Here is a 19,027-nt window from a genome sequence, read left to right as displayed (position 1 = left end):
CATGCATCCAGTTTCCTATCTGGTTATTTTATCATTACTCAAGCTGGAGATTCTGCTCTGCCTGTAATGAACCAGGCCCCGTACTGCTTTCTAAGGCAGTCAACAGGGGTCTTTAATTTAGTTTTTTAAATGTTTTTATTGATTTTTTTAGAGAGCAAGGAAGGGAGAGGGAGACAGAGAGAAACACCAATGTGAGAAACATCGATCAGCTGCCTTCTGCCCACAGCCTAGGCGTATGGCTTGACAGGGAATCGAACCGGCGACCTTTCGGTCCACAGGACGACTCTTAACCAACTGAGGCACACCTGCCAGGGCAAGGGGTCTTTAAAGTATCTGGAAATTTCAATTTGAAGGGGGAGGAACCCTAGGAATAGATCAGCTAAAAGATGAATGGAATGGGCTTCTTATGTCTCTTCTGTGCAATACAAAGAGAAACTTTCATTGGATTTAATTGCCTCCTCTTTCATTGATCTCTGGTTCTTATGAGGAAGTGCAAGATAAATAGTTAAAAAATAAAAAAGCATCTGTACTCATAATACACTCTGATGAAAATGACTAAGAGCTATTTCAAAAGATAGTTTAGATCAAAGAGCTAAAAACACAATTGAGCCATCACAGACCAATCAATATAGGAAACAAATGTCTGCTGGTCAGGATAACAGTTCTCTGGGAGAGGAATATTTTGGAACTGAAGATGTGCCAGGTGACTTTTTAAAAATCCAGTTGAAATCATAGTTTGCAGACAGCATTATGGCAAAATTTATTTAGCATTAGAGCATAGACACTGTTAGGTGCAGCATTTTCAGTTTTATCCATTTTTATAATGTCTGCACAATATTCCAACCAATAGATACATAGCTTACATAGCCTTTTCTTTTTAAAAAAATACATCTTTATTGATTTCAGTGAGAGGAAGGGAGAGGGAGAGAGAGAAATAGAAACATCAATGATGAGAGAGTCACTGATCGGCTGCCTCCTGCACGCCCCCGCCTGGGGATCGAGCCCCAACCCGGGGATGTGCCCTGACCCGGAATCAAACCACGATGGCCTGGATCCTAGGTCGATGTTCAACCCCTGAGCTACACCCAGTTGAGCTTACATAGCCTTTTCAACCTTTCTTGTGTTATTTAGTTGTCTCTGATACACTTTTGGATATAATCACAATGAACATCTTTGTGTAGATTTTCCCAAATTGTGAATGATTTCCTTAAACCAGGTCCTCAGAAAAGAAATTATGGGGTCAAAAGGTAAGAACCACCCTGGCCGGTGTGGCTCAGTTGGTTGGAGTATTGTCTTGTACACCAAAAGGTGGCAGGTTTGATTCCTAGTCAGGGCACATACTCAGTTTGTGGGTTCGATCCTCAGTCAGGGGGTGTATAGGGAGACAAATGATCGATGTTTCTCTCTCACACTGATGTTTCTCCCTCTCTCTCCCTCTCTCCCTCTTCTTCTCTCTAAAATCATTGAAAAACATACCCTGGAGTTTTAAAAAGGATAAGAACATTTTTATTGTCTTAGATCCATGGTGCCCAAATGAGATGCAAAATAAATTTAGTCAATTGAAGATCAGTCTCACTGTCTCCCTTTTAATACTGAGCAACATTAAAATAACTCTTATTGTAATTAAAAGGGAGGAAGTGCTCATATGTACTATGATTACTGCTGAAATCAAACATTTTTATATGTTCTTTATTAATTCCCTTTTTTTGAACTATTTGTTTATGTGATTGTTTGTAAACCAATGGCAGAGGTGAGGTTTATTCCTGGAACTTTCTAAAACCCTCAAACTCTTTCATTCATCTCAACTACCTGTGATTGCAGGCCAGAAAAATTCCCACAGTGCTCTACTCTTGCACAGGGCAACTTGGCAGGGACATTCACATTGCCTTGTGGTTTCAGGCCAATCCCCAGGGGCCTCTGTGTTACCCATTTCCTTCTTCTGGCTGCCTTCTACCTCCTGCAAGAAGTGATACTGCTATTTCTGCACCCAGAGAATTCATTCTTGAAATCAGTGGTTCCCATCATTGACTGCATATTAAAATCATCTGGGGAACTTTCAGAATTCCCAGTACCAAGCACGTTCAACACACCAATTAAATCAGTCTCTGGGGCGTATCATGGCATCAGTGTTTTTGAAAGTCCCCCTGAGAATTCCAAAGTGCAGCCGAGGTGCAGCATCACTGCTTTAAATTAAGTCATAAGAGCACTATTCCGGCAGTGAGGGGACACACTCCTGTTTGCAGGGGCCTCTGCTCTCAGGGAGCTCACAGCTGGGTGGTGTGGGTAGCCAAGTGCTCTCTGAACGTTATGTGTGTGAGTGCACACACACACACACACACACACACACAGACATGCATGCACACATATATCTGCCACTTTATTAACTACTACCTATAACTTGATCAACCGCTGGCATCAATTTAATGGAACTTTTCTGCACCTAGTTTTTGTAATTAAGAGGTAAGTTGTATAAAAACAAAGAGACTTGTTAAAAACACACATGTAACAAAGGCTGAGATTGTGACGATCTCTAAACTTTCTGTCACTGCTAACCTATGAAACCGATTCTCCCCATAGGGAACTGATTTTTCAAGAGGAAGACCTTATGGCACCATCCAATTCTGACTTGGTTGTGAAATGGTTGGTTATGTTCACTATGCTGCATTTACTAAGGCAAAATATATGTTAGAAAATATATTAGAAAAATCATTTAAAACCTAGAGACAAAAAAGGGTTTTTACTTTATTTCTCTCAACAAGAAATTTAGACTCATGTATACCCCTCCCTCAGGTTTCTGCAGCAGTCCCTAACTGTTCAGTAGGTGGTGCTCTGGGCAAACTCATAAGCCATTGGCTTTGCCACAGTTAATGTCCCTTTAGAGAAACAAGTCTCATTCTGTGGCAGAAATGGCTATTCATTCATGGTCCAGGTCTAAAGGAATCAGAAGTGGTTTTCTTCCCTTTTGCTAACTGAGAAATAAATTTAGGCCACTTGAACAGTATTTATAACTATCAATTTAAATACTATCATTAGAATTTTAAAAATCTATCTTACCATTTTATTGAATTCTACTGCATTTCCCCTCAATTATCAAGAACAATTATTGGCTTTGAAATGGCTTCACAGGCTTCACCGTATAGACATTTAGTGCCTGTTTTTTCTATTGAAGCCAATAATGAAATGCAGCTCCCGTTGTCTGTACTGTATATAAAGACCCAAACACACATTAGGCCTCGAAGAATTGGATTTATCTTTATGGCTTAAAGCATCTGAATGTTATCTGAGACAGGATTAAATGGAAAGTATCCCTGACTCTTCTCGACAGAGACAGGACCATCCCTGGCCCTGGGCCCAGTGGTTGAGTCCGAGGCTGGAATAAAACACTGTTCAGCAAATGACAGGCCAGGCCCAGAAACACTACTTGGAGTAAAGTGGCTGCCCATAGAGGCTGGGAAAATTCTCAGGATGCTAGATCAGAATTTCCAGAGGCAGCTGGTCACTGCCATTCCTTCAGCTACCCTGGAAAGGGCAGGATTCTTGGCGGTGCAGGAGGCCCAAAGACCGCATCATACTCAGGGCCCCTCTTCATCTGACCCAGGAGCTGCCTGTGGATTCTTTCTGGCATCTATATTGATATAGATAGAACAACGATTTTCAACCTTTTTCATCTCATGGCACACCTAAACTGGTGGCTAAAATCCTCCAGCACACCAAAAAATATATTTTTTTGCCGATCTGACAGAAAAAAAGGTATAATTTTGATTCATTCACACCGAATGGCTATTGTTGTGTTGCTTGTTGTCATTTTTTAATTCGACAATCGAAGGGAATAAAGGTCAGTGCCCCTGACTAATTAGTCAACTATTGCATATTTTAATACCCCTGTAGCACACCAGGTGAAAATGGCTGAGATAGACCATTGGAGTGAATTTGAGCTCTTCTGTTGTAAAACTGAGCTCGACACCAAGAGCCAGCAAAAGCCAAAGACGTGTTTGCTTCCTTCTAGCACTAGGAGAAATGTTACCGCAGGAAAACTGGATATTAATGAGCAGGGAAAGTGACAGTAATGTTTCATCCTTCTGTTGGCCTGGCCTAGAGTTTGGCTGGTCTCTGATCTTGTCTCAGAAAATATGATGCACTTGACATTCATAGCAATTTCTTGGATGAAGATACTAGTGCCTGAGTGTTTATGTGGAACTATTTCTGATCTCCAGTTGGTTCTCTTTCCTGTCACCCTCCAGGGACCAAGCCAACCATGGGTAGGATTAGCCAGTCCCCTCCATCTGTGCTGGTGCTTCCACATGAACCCTGCTGCCTCCTTCTAAGAAATGTCCTCCAAAGAAAGTGGGGTATGGAATGAACACACAGTAAATAGGGAAGGTGAGAGAAAGGAAAACAGGAACACCAACGGTGTCAGAGCTTTTAAAAGAGAACAGTATTCTGCTCAGGACTAATTTCTCACCCTGACAGGGAATCAGGATCCATAGGACAGGTGGACAATCGCCGTGTGGGGCCAGCCAGCCTGAAAGGGCCAGGTGTTCATATAAAAACAACACAGTGGAAAGGAAGCTGTGGGGTAAGTGATGTGACTAGAAGTAAGGCTAATGTGGCTGTGCTGTGGCTCTTCCTAAACACCCGTCTACCCTCCTTGTGCTGGGGGGAGCAGAGGGCACCCAGAAAAGGGACTTAGATCACCTAGAACCGAGAATGAGGTCAGAGTATGGTTGGGACCAAATAGGACTCTTGCCAGGTAATCATGCATCAGGCACTTTACATAGAGATAGTCTCCTTTATACTCAAAACAACCCTGTGTGATATCATTCCAATATTACAAATGAGAACATCAAAACTAAAATATCACACAGTAAGTGGTCAAGTCTAAATTTGAATGCAGGCCTGTCTGCCTCCAAGTCTCACCCACTACATTATGTCCCAGCAAGGGGTCTGGGTTTTTGGCTTAGCCTTCCAGCCTTTGTTCTCACCCTTCAAAGATGTATTCCTGAAAGAAGTGCTAGCTACCCCCACGAAACAGGAATGAGGAAAGTGCAGAATAAGGAAAGAATTTTGCTCTATTAAGGATGAGTAAGTGCAACAAAGCTGAGCCTAATGGTAGATCCTGGTCTGTTTTCCTGTAGCTACCAATGCTTTGTCTTTTTGAAGGATGGTGACACATACTACAAATATTTACTCTTATTTTAAAAATATGGAGACATAGCCTAGAGTTACTTTTATCAACTTTCCCCCCTAAAACCTCAGCTCCAGTTCCTCGCAAATGAAAGGTATATTTAAAACAGAACAGAGATTTTTTTGGTAGACACAATATTACAGTGCTTATTAAATCTATAGATTACCCATTCATTAAATATTCTTTACACAATAGTGCTTAACACAGGATTTTAAGCAGAATCTGACACATTTTAATAAACGTGGGAAAACAGATGGAGATTTCCACTTATTCCAGAAAGGTTCTGTAGAAGGCAACAAGCGCCATATTCAAAGCATCAGTTTCCCAAAAGAGAAACACATGCACAGCAAAATCATCCAGATTTGCACTACACTTCAGAGGAGATGACTTAGCTAGAGTCAAAGACCTCAATATAATTTGATAAGTTATCCAAAGGAAGTGACTTTTCTAGATATGAGAGCTCTTGGATCAAGAAGTGATGTCCTTGCCCAAGTCAAGCCAATCACAGCCCTTCCTTCGCATTTGATTTTTACCTTGGGGCCAGAGAGAGAGTCAGTCCTGTTATAGTTGTGAGATCAGCAAGATGTAGAATTTCACACAAATTTGTAGTGAAATGAGGTCAACAGGGAAAAGCATAAACAAGCACTGATCCTTGTGATATCCAGGTCTCTCACTCTAGATTTTCCTCAAAAAAAGCTGCATCCTTGCTGTCTTGCTGTTGGGCTACCGGTTTCCTTTGTTATAAAAGAAACCCTAGAATCCTATAAAATACCTCTTTGTATTTAAGCTGATCCTTTAACACATAGAAAGAAAAAACCTCATGACTAATGTGCAATAAAGGTGAAAATATATGAACTATTTGTCTCATAAAATATCAAGATTATGTCAGAATTTTAACTTTTGATATAAGGAGACCAACTTCTTTGATGGAACTGGTCTCTACCCTTAAAAGGACTCTGTAAGATCTGAGCAAGATGAAAGTAGTGAGAAGATAGCCCTGTTATGGATCAGACATTTACATAAAAGGAAAGGATTCAGCTCCTCTGCATAGGAGCACTAGGCCTGGCTGGTGGATAATGCTAGTAGGAGTCCAACAATCAGCCCCTGGGCTTGTCCACTGGCCACAAAGAAGTTGCACTGATGAGCCTGTGAGACCCAAGCTTTTGAATGTAAAGATGAAATTTTCAAAACAGTACTCAGTAGAGATGTTGAGGGTATCTAATTGCATTCAAGTCATGTCAATAATTAACAAGAACACTTAGACAATTAGAAGATGCCAATTATATAAGTTAACGCCACTAATAATTTCTTCCTGGACAGAAACTTCAAACACCAGGTCCTTACATTCAAAATAGTCTACAGCCCAATCTCTGTGAAGTCTTCCCAGGCTCCTTAGAATTAGGTCCCTCTGTAGGGAGAAAGAGTCAGGGGAAGGGAGGAGGCAAGCTGAGGAGAAAATGTTCTCCAGTTATATTGCAGGTCTAAGGAGTGGAAGAGAGATTGACTCCATAGGGGGGGCATTTGCAGGTACCACCTCCTGCCCCCTTGGGCCCAGTTTCCTGAAAGAAGAAGATACATCTCACCTGGAAAGAGAAGAAGAGAAAGGACCAGTTCTAGAGAAAACATTTCACTTTGTAGCTTATTCTGTCTCCTACCCAGCACCACCTATAACATTCCCCACCCCTCTCTCCCACTCTTCCAATGCCTACATAGTGGTTGAAGAACATCCCACTCCAAGTTCATGTCCAACCAGAACCTCAGAATGTGACCTTGTTTGAAATAGGGTCTTTGTGAATATAATTAGTTGAAAATTTTAAGATAAAGTCATCCTGGATTTAAGGTGGGCCCTAAATCCAATGACTGGTGTCCTTATAAGAAGAGAGAACACACAGAGATACATACAGGAAAGCTATGTGATGGTGGAGAAAGAGGTTGGAGTGATGTTTCCATAAGCCAAGGAATGGCAGGAGCCACCAGAAACTGGAAGAGATAAGGGAGGATTCTTCCCTAGGGCCTTCGTAAGGGACCCATGGCCCTGCTGACACTTTGTCTTTGGAATTCTAGCCCCCAGAAATGTAAAAGAATAAATTTCTTTTGTTTTAAGCCACCAAGTTTGTAGTAATTTGTCACAACAGTCACAGGACACTAATACAGTCCTTTAGAAAGTCCTTTAAGCCTCCTTCCCCATGCCAAGTACCAAAGTAGCCACACAGACTGCCTTTATTCTTCCCTCACCCTACCACATCTCACCTCTGCTCTCCAGTTTTCCATCCAATATCAAAGGCCCCATTTCCTAAATGGCTTATATCAGGTAAAAATTCAAAGAAAATAAATTTGATTGTGTCTGTTCTCCCATCTGCCCAAAATATTTCCTTTTTTTTTTTTTTTAATGTATCTTTTTTATTTCAGAGAGAGGAAGGGAGAAGGAGAGACAGCAACATCAGTAATGAGAGAGGGCCATTGATCAGCTGCCTCCTGCACTCCCTCCACTGGGGGGAGAGCCCACAACCAGGGCATGTGCCCTGACTGGGAATCAAACCTCAATCTCCTGGATCATAGGTCAATGCTCAACCACTGAGCCACGCCAGCCAGGCAATATTGCCGTTTTTAGAGAGGATTCTTAAAAACAAATATTTAATTAGTAGAATTTTTATATGAGGGGAATATTTGAGGAATAGACACACTTCTTTATTGAAGGAGAAAAGCTCACCTCTGGGGTTTTCTAGGTTCAGAATTTGTGTGCCTTTAGAGAAATCTTAAAGCAGGAACTAAGCCCTTCCTCTCCCCACCTAATTGATTCTCATCAGCCAAGGTCATATCAAGGTGGTGCTGGAAGGAGAAGAGAGGGAGGAAGAAATTGAAAACCTATTTGGAAAAAATGACAGAAAACTTCCCCTACCTGGTAAAAGAAATAGACATACAAGTCCAGGAAGTACAGAGTGTCCCAAACAAGATGAACTCAAAGAGGCCCACACCAAGACACATCATAATTAAAATGCCAAAGGCTAAAGACAAAGAGAGAATCTCAAAAGCAGCAAGAAAAAGCAATTAGTTACCTACAAGGGAGCACACATAAGACTGTTGGCTGATTTCTCAACAGAAACTTTGCAGACCAGAAGGGAGTGGCAAGAAATATTCAAAGTGATGAAAAACAAGAACCTACAACCAGGATTACTCTACCCAGCAAAGCTATCATTTAGAATTGAAGGTCAGATAAAGAGCTTCTCAGACAAGGAAAAGCTAAAGGAGTTCATCACCACCAGACCAGTACTACATGAAATGGTGAAGGGCCTTCTTTAAGAAGAAGAAGAAGAAGAAGAAGAAGAAGAAGAAGAAGAAGAAGAAGAAGAAGAAGAAGAAGGAGGAGGAGGAGGAGGAGGAGGAGGAGGAGGAGGAGGAGGAGGAGGAGGAGGAGGAGGAGGAGGAGAAGGAGAAGGAGAAGGAGAAGGAGAAGGAGAAGGAGAAGGAGAAGGAGGAGAAGAAGAAGGAGAAGAAGAAGGAGAAGAAAGAGGAGGAGGAGGAGGAGGAGGAGGAGGGGAAGAGGAAGAAGGAGGACAAGAAGGAGGAGGAGGGGGAGGAGGAGGGGGAGGAGGAGGAAGAGGAGAAGAAGAAGGAGGAGAAGAAGAAAGATAAATATGAATAATGAAATGGCAATAAATACATATCTATCAACAACTGAATCTAAAAATCAAAATAAACAAGCAAGGAATTTAATGAACAAAATAAACTGATGAATAAAATAGAACCAGATGCATGGAAACATGGAACAGACTGACGAATCTCAGAAGGAAGGGAGTCAGGGCGTTGGGAAGAGGTTAACCAAAGAAGTTATATGCATACATGCATAACCCATGGACACAGACAATAAATAAGGTGATGAAGGCCTGGGATGGGGTAGGATCTGGGTGAAGGGGCCCAATGGGGGGTAAAGGAGGGAGACCTGTAATACACTCAACAATAAAGATCTTTAAAAATGCTTCCCTAAATTTGGCTCGATGTATTCCACCACCATCTTCCACAAAGACATGAGAGCTAAAACAAACTTTAGAGATCTTCTTCAAAGTCTTCATTTTATTGATCAAGCCCATATCAGTGCTGATGTCACACAGCTCACCAGTGGTGGGGCTAAGACAAGAACCAAGGTCTCTTCTATCCTAACACAGGCACTGACTTGCGTTGAGTGCATACCATGTGCCAGGCATTGTGCTCAGTGCTTTGGATACACTGGAGCATTTAATTCCCTCTGAAATAAGCAGTTAAATTCATAATACATGTAAGAATATATAGGAACAGTTCATTACCAAAAAAAAAAAACAGAACAAAGACAGCAAGAAGATGGTATAGAATATTTCTTTTCCCACTGAGAACCTTACAGCTCACTGGCTCATACACATCTGAGAAGTCCTCCTCTTTCAGATTTACCTATGATCTCCTTCACTCAGAATCCCTCTGGCCTTTTCCACCCATGTACTTCCCACAGGTTGGTTGCCCCTGGGTTGTGCACTGTGGGATCCTCAATGGTCTGAGTATCAGTCATGTTTGTCCTGGGAAGGGCTTGCAAGACCTTTAGTGGGTCCAACGAGGAGCACCCTCATTGTGGGACATCTATAGGAGAAACCCTCCTTTTGCCAACATGACCATGCTCACAGCAAAATTTCAGGACTGTACAGTTATCCACAAAAAGCCTTGGTCTTCCTCCTTCCTTATTTGCACCCATTCAGCACTGAGGTTGGGGATGATCAGGGAAAGACAAAAAAAAACTTCACTTTGCCACAGACAGGGGACAGAGTCTGAAGTTGAGTGAGATGAAGTAACTTGGCCAAGAAACAGGAGGTCCAGGGGCCAACTTCAAATCCAGATGTATTTTTATATGCTCTGCCTCATTTGTTCTCTGGGGAGTTGAACTGTAATTCTCCAAAGAGCTTGGTTCTGGACCTCTGGACCTTTAGCTTTCTCCTATTGACTGTGGAAGCAACCTGAGCCTCAGTAACACCCGTGCAGGGACTCACCTAAGAATTAGGGTTACTGTTGGAAGTGAGGTGAGCTCTGAGGAGCTGGAGAGTCACCACTTCTTATATCTACCACTGCTTATGTTCATGCCCTTGTTGGCAAGGCTCAGTCTTTGCTATGTATGACTTGGAAATGGAATTGTGTAGCTTACATTTCCCAGTTTGAACTGACCTGTAGGGGAAATGAGGCCTTTGTTTGTCGGGGTGACAAAATGGTGCTCAGAGACTGAATTTGTTTTTGCCACTATTTCATTTAACACAGGTTCACTGCAGGAGCTATAATAATTTCACAAGACAACAGCATACAGGCTAAAGTCTCTTAATAAGCTAATAAAGATATAATCCAAACCAATGAGATCCAGCTCTGCCTGCCAGCTGCCTGTTATGTTCAGCCCCTGAAAGAGCCTCCAGAAGTAGAAAAGTTGCATGAGGCAAGTTCTGAGTTACCAGGTAGATTTGAGTGGTGTTCACCAAGTTGCTACAGATTCAGACTCAGTGCCAGTGCTGGGTCTGTGGCCACAGAGCAAAAGTCTCAGGTTGCACCAAGAATAGCTACCACCCATCTGGAGTCTGAGGACCTTTGTGGTGGTACTGGGTCTCAGGAAGTGGTTAGGGTGAAGCCAGTAAATTTCATCAGGCTAAAATACATTAAAATACATTTGGCCATGTGGAGGAAGGGCTCTGCACAGGAATGGTGACACCAGTTCAGGTGTGCGAATAAATGGCCCTGGACCAGAGCCACACAACTCAGACTCTCCCTGTGTACCTCTGACACCTTCTGAGTCTACCCACACCTCCTCAAGTGCTTTCTAAGAAAGACTGAAGTGGGCCCAGAATGCCTGAACCTAGCTGATTTTTTAGCAGAACTTGAGCTTGGCGGGGTGAGGCCACAGGGAGTAGGAAAAGTAGGCCAGTGAATCTCCCCAGGATGATGCCTCATGGAGGGGGAGTACTTGACCCAGGAGAAATGACATCTGTGGGTCATGTGGGAGAGGGCCTCAGCACAGGGACAAAGGTAGCTGTCCTGGCACTCTCCATGAAACCACAAAACACAATCCCTCCCTGTTTGACTCTAATTAGCTCTGAGCTGCTATTCCTCCTCTAGAGCCCCAAGTGAGTGCCCACAAACAAGATTTTGTGCACTGGCCTTTTAAGAGGGCACCTGGGTCTCTAGCAGACTCCCATCTTCCCTGGCAGATGGAATCCCCAAAGACTTTCACTGTCTAATGTTAAGTGGGCTCCTCTTTCTGGCTCTGATTCTCCAGGTTGAGGAGCCCAGAATTGGGTTGAGACTCCTTGCTCCTCAGGGGGAAGTTTTGCAGCTGAGATGTCCCTCTAGATTCTCAACTGCCACACATGAATGTGAGGCCATCCCTTTTTGTATTTCTGCCCTTTCTACCAGTCTCGACATGGCTTCTTCTCTACGTCCTTAGTTAGATGACTTCTGTTCAGCTAGTCTTCAGTTCGCTATTCAAGTTGATTGTTCTATAATTTAGTTGAAAGTCCAATTTGGTCCTGGGAGGAGTAAATGTAACTTCCACCTACTTTGCTGTCATCTTGGATCCCCCTAAAGGGTACCTTTCTATGAGTTGTTGCTCTGAAGAGATGGCTTAGTCAACCAAGAGCTGATGTCCAACTGTTAGTGCAAAAGTGAAAGTACCCTGTTGCTAGTGCATGTTGCTAGGGAAGGACAGCACTGGTGTTGACAGGCAAGCTGATCTCTTTCAAGGGTCACTGAGCAGTTTTCACCACTCCAGGTAAAAGAGCTGCCTTTACCATGGCAAGAGCAAATGACCCAAAGGTCTTCAAAGAGCTACTTAGATCAGAAAAGTATAGCCTTGCCCAAACAGAACGCTCTCGGATAGTCCTCAGAAACTTTCAGTATTTATAGTCTAACTGTCCTCTGGCCATATTTCCTTCTCCATGTGTTTTATTCAGTAACCGCCACCCCCCAGCAGGACCCCTGTTGATGATCTTATGAGTGCTCCTCAATGACAGCAGATGAGATGATGACATCCTGACAGAGCTTACTTCTCTCTTACATCAAAACAACTTTACTCTTAAAAATGACTTCATTTTTTCATAAGCAAAAGTGGACTTGAAATCATATCAAATCAACACACAGCAGCTGGCTAACAATAACAAAAAATACTTTTTTGACTCTGTAGTTCTTTCCTTCCCAGGGCCTCCTGCTCCCCTCTTCCATCTCTTAGGGTATTTCACTGTGTTTATTCATACACCTTCTCAGATGCTCCTGCTTGCATGAGAAGTGAGGGGACTGCACCTCCTGCTGTGGCTGCCTACCAAGGCTGACACCAGCTCTGCCAGCCAGGTTCTGCCTGTGGCCAACGCTCTCCAAAAGAATCACTCTGCAGATGCCTCTAAAGTGGAAAAAATCCCCTTCAATTCATTACACAGATACCTTTACACAAATCAATTATTTGGGGTTATTACCTGAAGACCTTTATTTCTTGAGGACTTGGATATAAGCCATATGCTTGTGTCCCTTCTCCACCCTTTATTCCTTCCTGCTGGTTTGAAAACAGACTTGGTGGCTGGAACTGGGGCAACCAACATAGGCCATAGGTGACCCAAAATGAGGTAATGGATTGCTGATCATTAAGCCCAAATGGCCCAGAGTTTCTGATGCCGTAGGATACTATACCAACTGAACTGCTTGCTTCCAGATGCTTATGTGAAAGATAAATAGATTTCTATCTCCTTTGAACCACTGCTAGTTGGGATTTGTACCTCACAGATAAACCAAATCCTACTAACATTCTTTAGCTTTTTTTGTACTTAATATTCTCAGTTAAGTGTGCTTAGTTGCAAGTGACAGAACAGCAGGCTAGTGGGGATTTGAGCAACAAGATATTTACCTGTCCGCCATTACAAGAAGTCTTAAGGTAAGGAGTTTTAGAGTTTGTTTGTTAAAGGAAAAAACACAGGCCCCAAATGGCATCACTCTGCTAAAAGCCAATGATACCAAAACTAGATTTAATAACTGGTGTAAATGCAGTTTCCACCTCTCCCAGAAACATAATCTTAACAACTGATCTAGAATTTCTGGTCATGAACCAGGAAGGTAATCTGTGGGCCCTCGCCATCCCCCCATAGAAAGAAGAGGCAACCTACATGATAAAACCCTTCCTGCTCTCTTTCCCCAAAGAAAAGATGTCCTGGCCCCCAAAATAGTTTTCTTCTCTTTTGTTAATAACCCCCTTGCCCATCCTTCTTCTAATAAAAATCTCCCATTTTGTACAACCCCTTAAAGCCCCCTTCTAGTTGCTAGAGAGGATGCTATCTGATTCATGAACAGCTTAATAAAACGAATTCGATCTTAAATTTACTCAGTTGAATTTCGTTATTTACTAGTTCTGTGTTCAACACCACCAGGATCTTAGGGCTGTTCCTCTGGTAGGCATGGCCTGCTACCTGTTCATAGTCCAACTTAGCAGCTCATTCTCACACAACAGCATCCAGGGAAGGAGCTCTCTCCTTTATCAGGTAGAAAATCTCTCCCATAAACCCACAAGCAGATTTATACCTCACTGCTCACCCCTAGCTCAGTCACTGCAAAGGCGAAGTGAGATTGCCCAAACTGGTGTAGCCTGTGGTCACTTATTCCTGAGCTGGGGCATTTAGTCATTCAAACCAAGCCACTGTTCGTTAGTAAAGGAGGAGGGGAAATGGCTGGGGGGGGAGGGGGGGTGTCAGCAGCCATTGCTCTCTACTAATTAAAAAGCATACACTGTGGGATAAAGACATTCTGGTCCTTGATTTGATTTCATTCTGCAGTCGTGTTGACATTGTTCTAAAATGCCAAAACTAATTTCCTTCACTTGGGGCTTTTCCATTTAGAATAGGCTACCCCATGATTTAAGGCGAAAGAAGAATTGTGTGTAAACAATACTTCACTAACCTTATAATTAGAAAAGATTATGATTTAATCGTTCATGCTCAGCACAAAGCAACCTTGGAGAGAAACAAGTGGTAATTATTTTAAGAAACACTAGCCCCAGGGGCCCCCAGGCCATGTCCTCTCCTTCTGGATTACGTCTCTCTTCTTGAATACTGTGCCCTTCCCCCTCGGTGCTCTCCAGCTCTCCTCACCTTTCTCCCGAGTGCACTTCCCTTCTTCCAGACTTGCCCTTCTCTTTTGCTATTGTTCATTTTCTCTTTATTTATTTTGTCTTTTTTGCTCCTCCATGCCTTTCAACTTCTCGTACTGAAGCATTTCTGGTAAGATCCGTTGTTTCTTTCCTTCTTTTTTCAAAAATATGTTTTTATTGATTTTAGAGAGAGAAAGGAAGGGAAAGGGAGAGAGAGAGAAACATCCACGTGAGAGAGAAACATTGATCTGCTCCCTCCTGCATGTCCCCCACTGGGGACCAAGCCCATAACCTGGGCACGTGCCCTGACCAGGAATCAAACCAGCGACGATGTCCAACCAACTGAGCCACACTGGCCAGGGCAGGATCTATTGTTTCATTCGATTTCTTTCCTGGTCATTATTCTTACTTCTAAAAGCAGGTGAGTTAAGTGTTTGGGCCTCACCTTTGCAATAAAAAAAGCTTTCCCAAAATAAACTAAATGAAAACAAAAGAAAATCTTCTCCCATTTCTGTCCCATGACTGATTAATTACATTCGGTATTTGGTCTTCTGAGGGAAAGAAACAGCAAAAAGCAATATCCTATTAGGCTCTCTTCTTTGATTTGATCTAATTAATTCAGTCAAGCTCTGGCAGACAGTGCAAAGCCATATGGGCTGTCATGAAGCCCAGCAAATATTCATGTAGCTGGATCCTCTCAGGTACTTGGCTACTGACACAGAGATCTGGCTGGGACCCAGCACTGAAGATGAGAGTCCTGCAGGAGGGTGGTATAGACTGAATCGTGTCTCCCAAACCTCATATGTTGAAGTCCTAACCCCCAAGGTGACTATATTTGGAGATAGAGCTTTTACAAAGTAATTAAGGTTAAATGAAGTCATAAAGTTAGGACCCTAATCCAATAGAACTGTGCCCTTATAAGAAGAGAGCTTTCTCTCTCTCTTCTTTTCCCCCTTCCCTCCCCCTTACCAAAGGACATAAGAAGGTAGCTGTCTTCAGTTGAATCAGCCAGTACCTTGATCTTGGTAGAGAGTTCCAGACTGTAGAACTGTGAGAAAATTAATTTCTGTTGTTTAAGCCACCCAGGCTGTGATACTCTGTTATGGCAACCTGAGCTGACTAATACAGGGGCACAGTGTCTGAGCCTATGGATGAGAGACAAGACTAACAGCTCGAAACCATTTTCCCATCCAGCCTCCTCCCAGCCTATAGCTCAAGTCTCACCTCCCAAATAGGCTTTGCTCCTTCACCCATGAATCAATCGAATCAACTCTGGCTTCTGGGGGTTGAGTGAGGAGGGAATGAAACTTTCCTGAAATGAATTATATCTCTTTCACATCTGTGGATTCTCTATTATTTCTAGGGTGATTTCTTTCTTTTTAAATTCCACCCATAAAATTTTTAGTATATAATCCCTAAAAGATAAGAATTCTCCAAAAATAGCCATAATTATCACATCCTTCAAAATTAACAATAATTCCTCAATATCAACTGTCTAGTATTTATATTTCCAATTGTTTCATGAGTGCATTCATGTGTGCATTTTAATTTTTACAAATTGTTCAACTGAATCAAGATCCAAATAAGGCCTATCAAATATAGTGGTTACTATGTTGCTTGAGTTTCTTATACTCTATAGAATCCTTTTTCATCATTTCATTTTCTCCAAGTTTTTGTTGTTGTTGTCATTGTTAAGTAATTTGTCCTAGAGTTTCCCTGTTTGGATTTTCATGGTATTTTAACATGCTATTTTTGTCTTTGTAATTTCCTGTGAATGGCTAGTTGGATCTAGAGGCCCGATCAGAGGCAGGATGAATTTTCTTGAAAACTACTTCATAAGCGTTGGTGTGTTCTTCCATGTGGGGGGATATAATATCTAGTTGTTTTTCTTTGTGTGATGTTGGCAGCCACTGATGATTAATATGTATATCCACGAACTCATTAAGGGATGTAAAATGGTGGTACTCTACTAATCTTTGTTCCTTTATTACCTGGAATAATTCTATAAAGAGAAACTTCCCCTCATCTACTGTTCAGTTATCAAGTGGTACAGCTCATGTAGGAACATCAGGATACGTGCTTGATAATTTCCTATTGTTTATCAGTGTCAAATAAATGTGTTAGTTCAACAGTGTTCTCCTAAGGTGACCAATTAGAAATTCGTCTGAGTTGCTTTTCTGTTTTGTTTTGTTTGTGACATTAAGAATGTGTGAATTTTCATATATTTTATTTGTCTCAAATCCATTGCAGTTATTATTTTTAATAACCTTAAGTTGTTCAATCTTCAAGCAGGAGAGCTCCTTCAGTTTGGCTCCTGTGTCCTTTCAATATGCCTTTAGTAAGTCGTCTGTGGCATACTCTTTCGTCTTTGATTTCGAATCTAAAATGATATTCCAGCTTCTTACTGAGACCTAGAATCAGTCATTTCTCCAAGGAGCTCTTTCCTTTTAGTGGGAAGTGGTATTGCAAGATCACAGTCCGGCTGCTGAGGATATCATTGCTATGAGGTCAATCATTATTTTCTTGGCTATTTCTGTAAACAGGACTAGAGAATTTTTGTAATTTTTTTTTTTTAATTTTAAGATAAAATACATCATGAGAACATATTGATACTTCCAATTCAAGGGTTTATTTAACCTTTTCTTTCTTAAATATGTCCTTTCTCCTACAGCAATAAAACTGCTTGTGAATGACACTGGAAATGATAGAATTCGAATATCACACCATTATTCATCTGCTTTATCCCACAACACATCCACAGCAGTCTTAGAGAAAGATTGCCACCACTCGCCAACAATAAATACTGTCACCAATGTTAAGAGTTTTTCCCTGTTGTTTGTCTTAAAGTCTATCCCACTAGAGACGTACAGTTAAATGACTGTGTTGAAAGCCTCCTGGAACAGTTCTCCTTTGTGTGGCCATCTTTCCGAATACAGATCTGAGAGGTCTGGAAGGACCAAGCCAGGGCAGAGGTGAAGGACCAGCCCAGAGAGAACCTTGTGCTTCCCAGGCAGCCACATGCTCTCACATCCAGCTTAATTTTATCCCGCTGTTTCCTTCATTCGGTCCCCCTAACTCCAGGTATCTCTGTTCATCACTCTGTGCTCAGCTGTCCCAGCCCTACCTTCTAACTTCAAATGTCAGGTATTGGTGGTGTAGTTATGTTTACCCCATACCTGAGGATATGAATCAAGATTTACCAAAAAAAAAGTTCACACCCCTTAAAAAACTTTTTAAGAAATAGGGTTTATTTTTTAGAACACTTTAAGTTTCACAGCAACACTGAGCAGAAGATACAGAGAGTTTCCATATAACCCTCCCCCATTTACGCAGCAGCCTCCCCCATTATCAACATCCGCCACCAGGGTGGTGCATTTGTTACAATCAGTGAACCTATGTGGACACATCATTATCACCCAAAGTCCACAGTTCAGACTAGGGGCTCACCCTTGATATCATACATTCTATAGATTGAGATAAATGTATAATGACATCTCTCCACCATTATATATGCTCCGTCTAGTCATAGCTTTCTGCCCACTAACCCCTGGCGTCCACTGATTTTTCACTGCCTGCCTAGTTTTGCCTTTTCCAGAATGTCAGAGTTGGAACCATACAGTGGGTAGCCTTTTCAGATTGGCTTCTTTCACTTGGTATTATGCATTCAAGTTTCTCCCATGTCTTTTCATGGCTTGATGGCGTATTTCCTTTTAGCACTGAATAATATTCCATTGTTTCAATGTACCACACTTTATCTATCCACTCACCTGCTGAAGGACCTCTGAATTGTTTCCAGGTTTTGGCAATCATGAATAAAGCTGCTGTAAATATCTGCGTACAGGTTTTTGTGTGAACGTAACTTTTCAGTTCCTTGGGGAAAATACCAAGGAATGCAATTGCCGGATTGTATGGGAAGAACATGTTTAGTTTGGAAAGAAAGTGCCAAACTGTCTTCCAAAGTGACTACTATTTTGCATTCCCAGAAGCAACGAATGAGAGTTCCTGTTGCTCTCATGCTTGCCAGTATTAGGTGTTGTCAGTGTTCTGGATTTGGGTCATTTAAATAAGTGTCTAGTGGTATATCATTATTTTAGTTTGCATTTTTCCTATGACATATGATATGGGATATCTTTTCATATGCTTATTTGCCATCTGTGGTGAGGTGTCTGTTAAGGTCTTTGGCTCATTTTTTAATCAGGCTGTTCATTTAATTATTGAGTTTTAAGTGTTCTTTGAATATTTTGGATGAGTCCCTTTTCAAATACGTCTCTTACAAATATTTTCTCCCAGTCTGTGGCTTGTCTTTTCTTTCTCTTGACAATATCTTTTGCAGATTACAAATTCAATGAAGTCCAGCTTATCAGTTCTTTCTTTCATGGATCATGACTTTAGTACTGTATCTAAAAAGTTATGGCCAAATTCAAGGTCATCTAGATTTTTCTCCTTCTAAAAGTGTTACAGGTCTGTGTTTTGCATTTAGACCTAGGATCCGTTTTGAGTTCATTTTTGTGAGGGGTGTAAGGCTTGTGTCTACATGTTTTATTTTGGTGGGGTTTTTTTGCATGTAAATGTACAGTTGTTCCAGCACCATTTGTTGAAAAGACTATTTTTGCTCCATTATATTAGCTATGCTCTTTTGTCAAAGATCAGTTGACTATATATTTTTTTTTTTGGGGGGGGCAGTATTTCTGGGCTCTCTCTTCTGTTCCACTGGCCTATTT

General features: G+C 41.8%; 1 long non-coding RNA gene across 2 annotated transcripts in view; it reads right to left on the bottom strand.

Annotated features, from left to right (window-relative positions):
- The window catches only part of LOC308561316, a 110,800-nt gene that overhangs the window by 29,643 nt on the left and 62,130 nt on the right, over nucleotides 1-19,027 (bottom strand). The window contains exon 2 of one of the 2 annotated variants that reach the window (XR_013999457.1): nucleotides 14,308-14,460. The exons of the other annotated variant lie outside the window; for it this stretch is intronic. This is a non-coding gene — a long non-coding RNA (uncharacterized lncRNA). The remainder of the gene's footprint in view (nucleotides 1-14,307; nucleotides 14,461-19,027) is intronic. 2 annotated transcript variants of the gene reach the window in all.

Source organism: Miniopterus schreibersii (genome assembly GCF_964146895.1).
Source record: "Miniopterus schreibersii genome assembly, chromosome: 8".
NCBI classification, from domain to species: Eukaryota; Metazoa; Chordata; class Mammalia; order Chiroptera; family Miniopteridae; genus Miniopterus; species Miniopterus schreibersii.
This window is presented reverse-complemented; position numbering and strand designations above follow the sequence as displayed.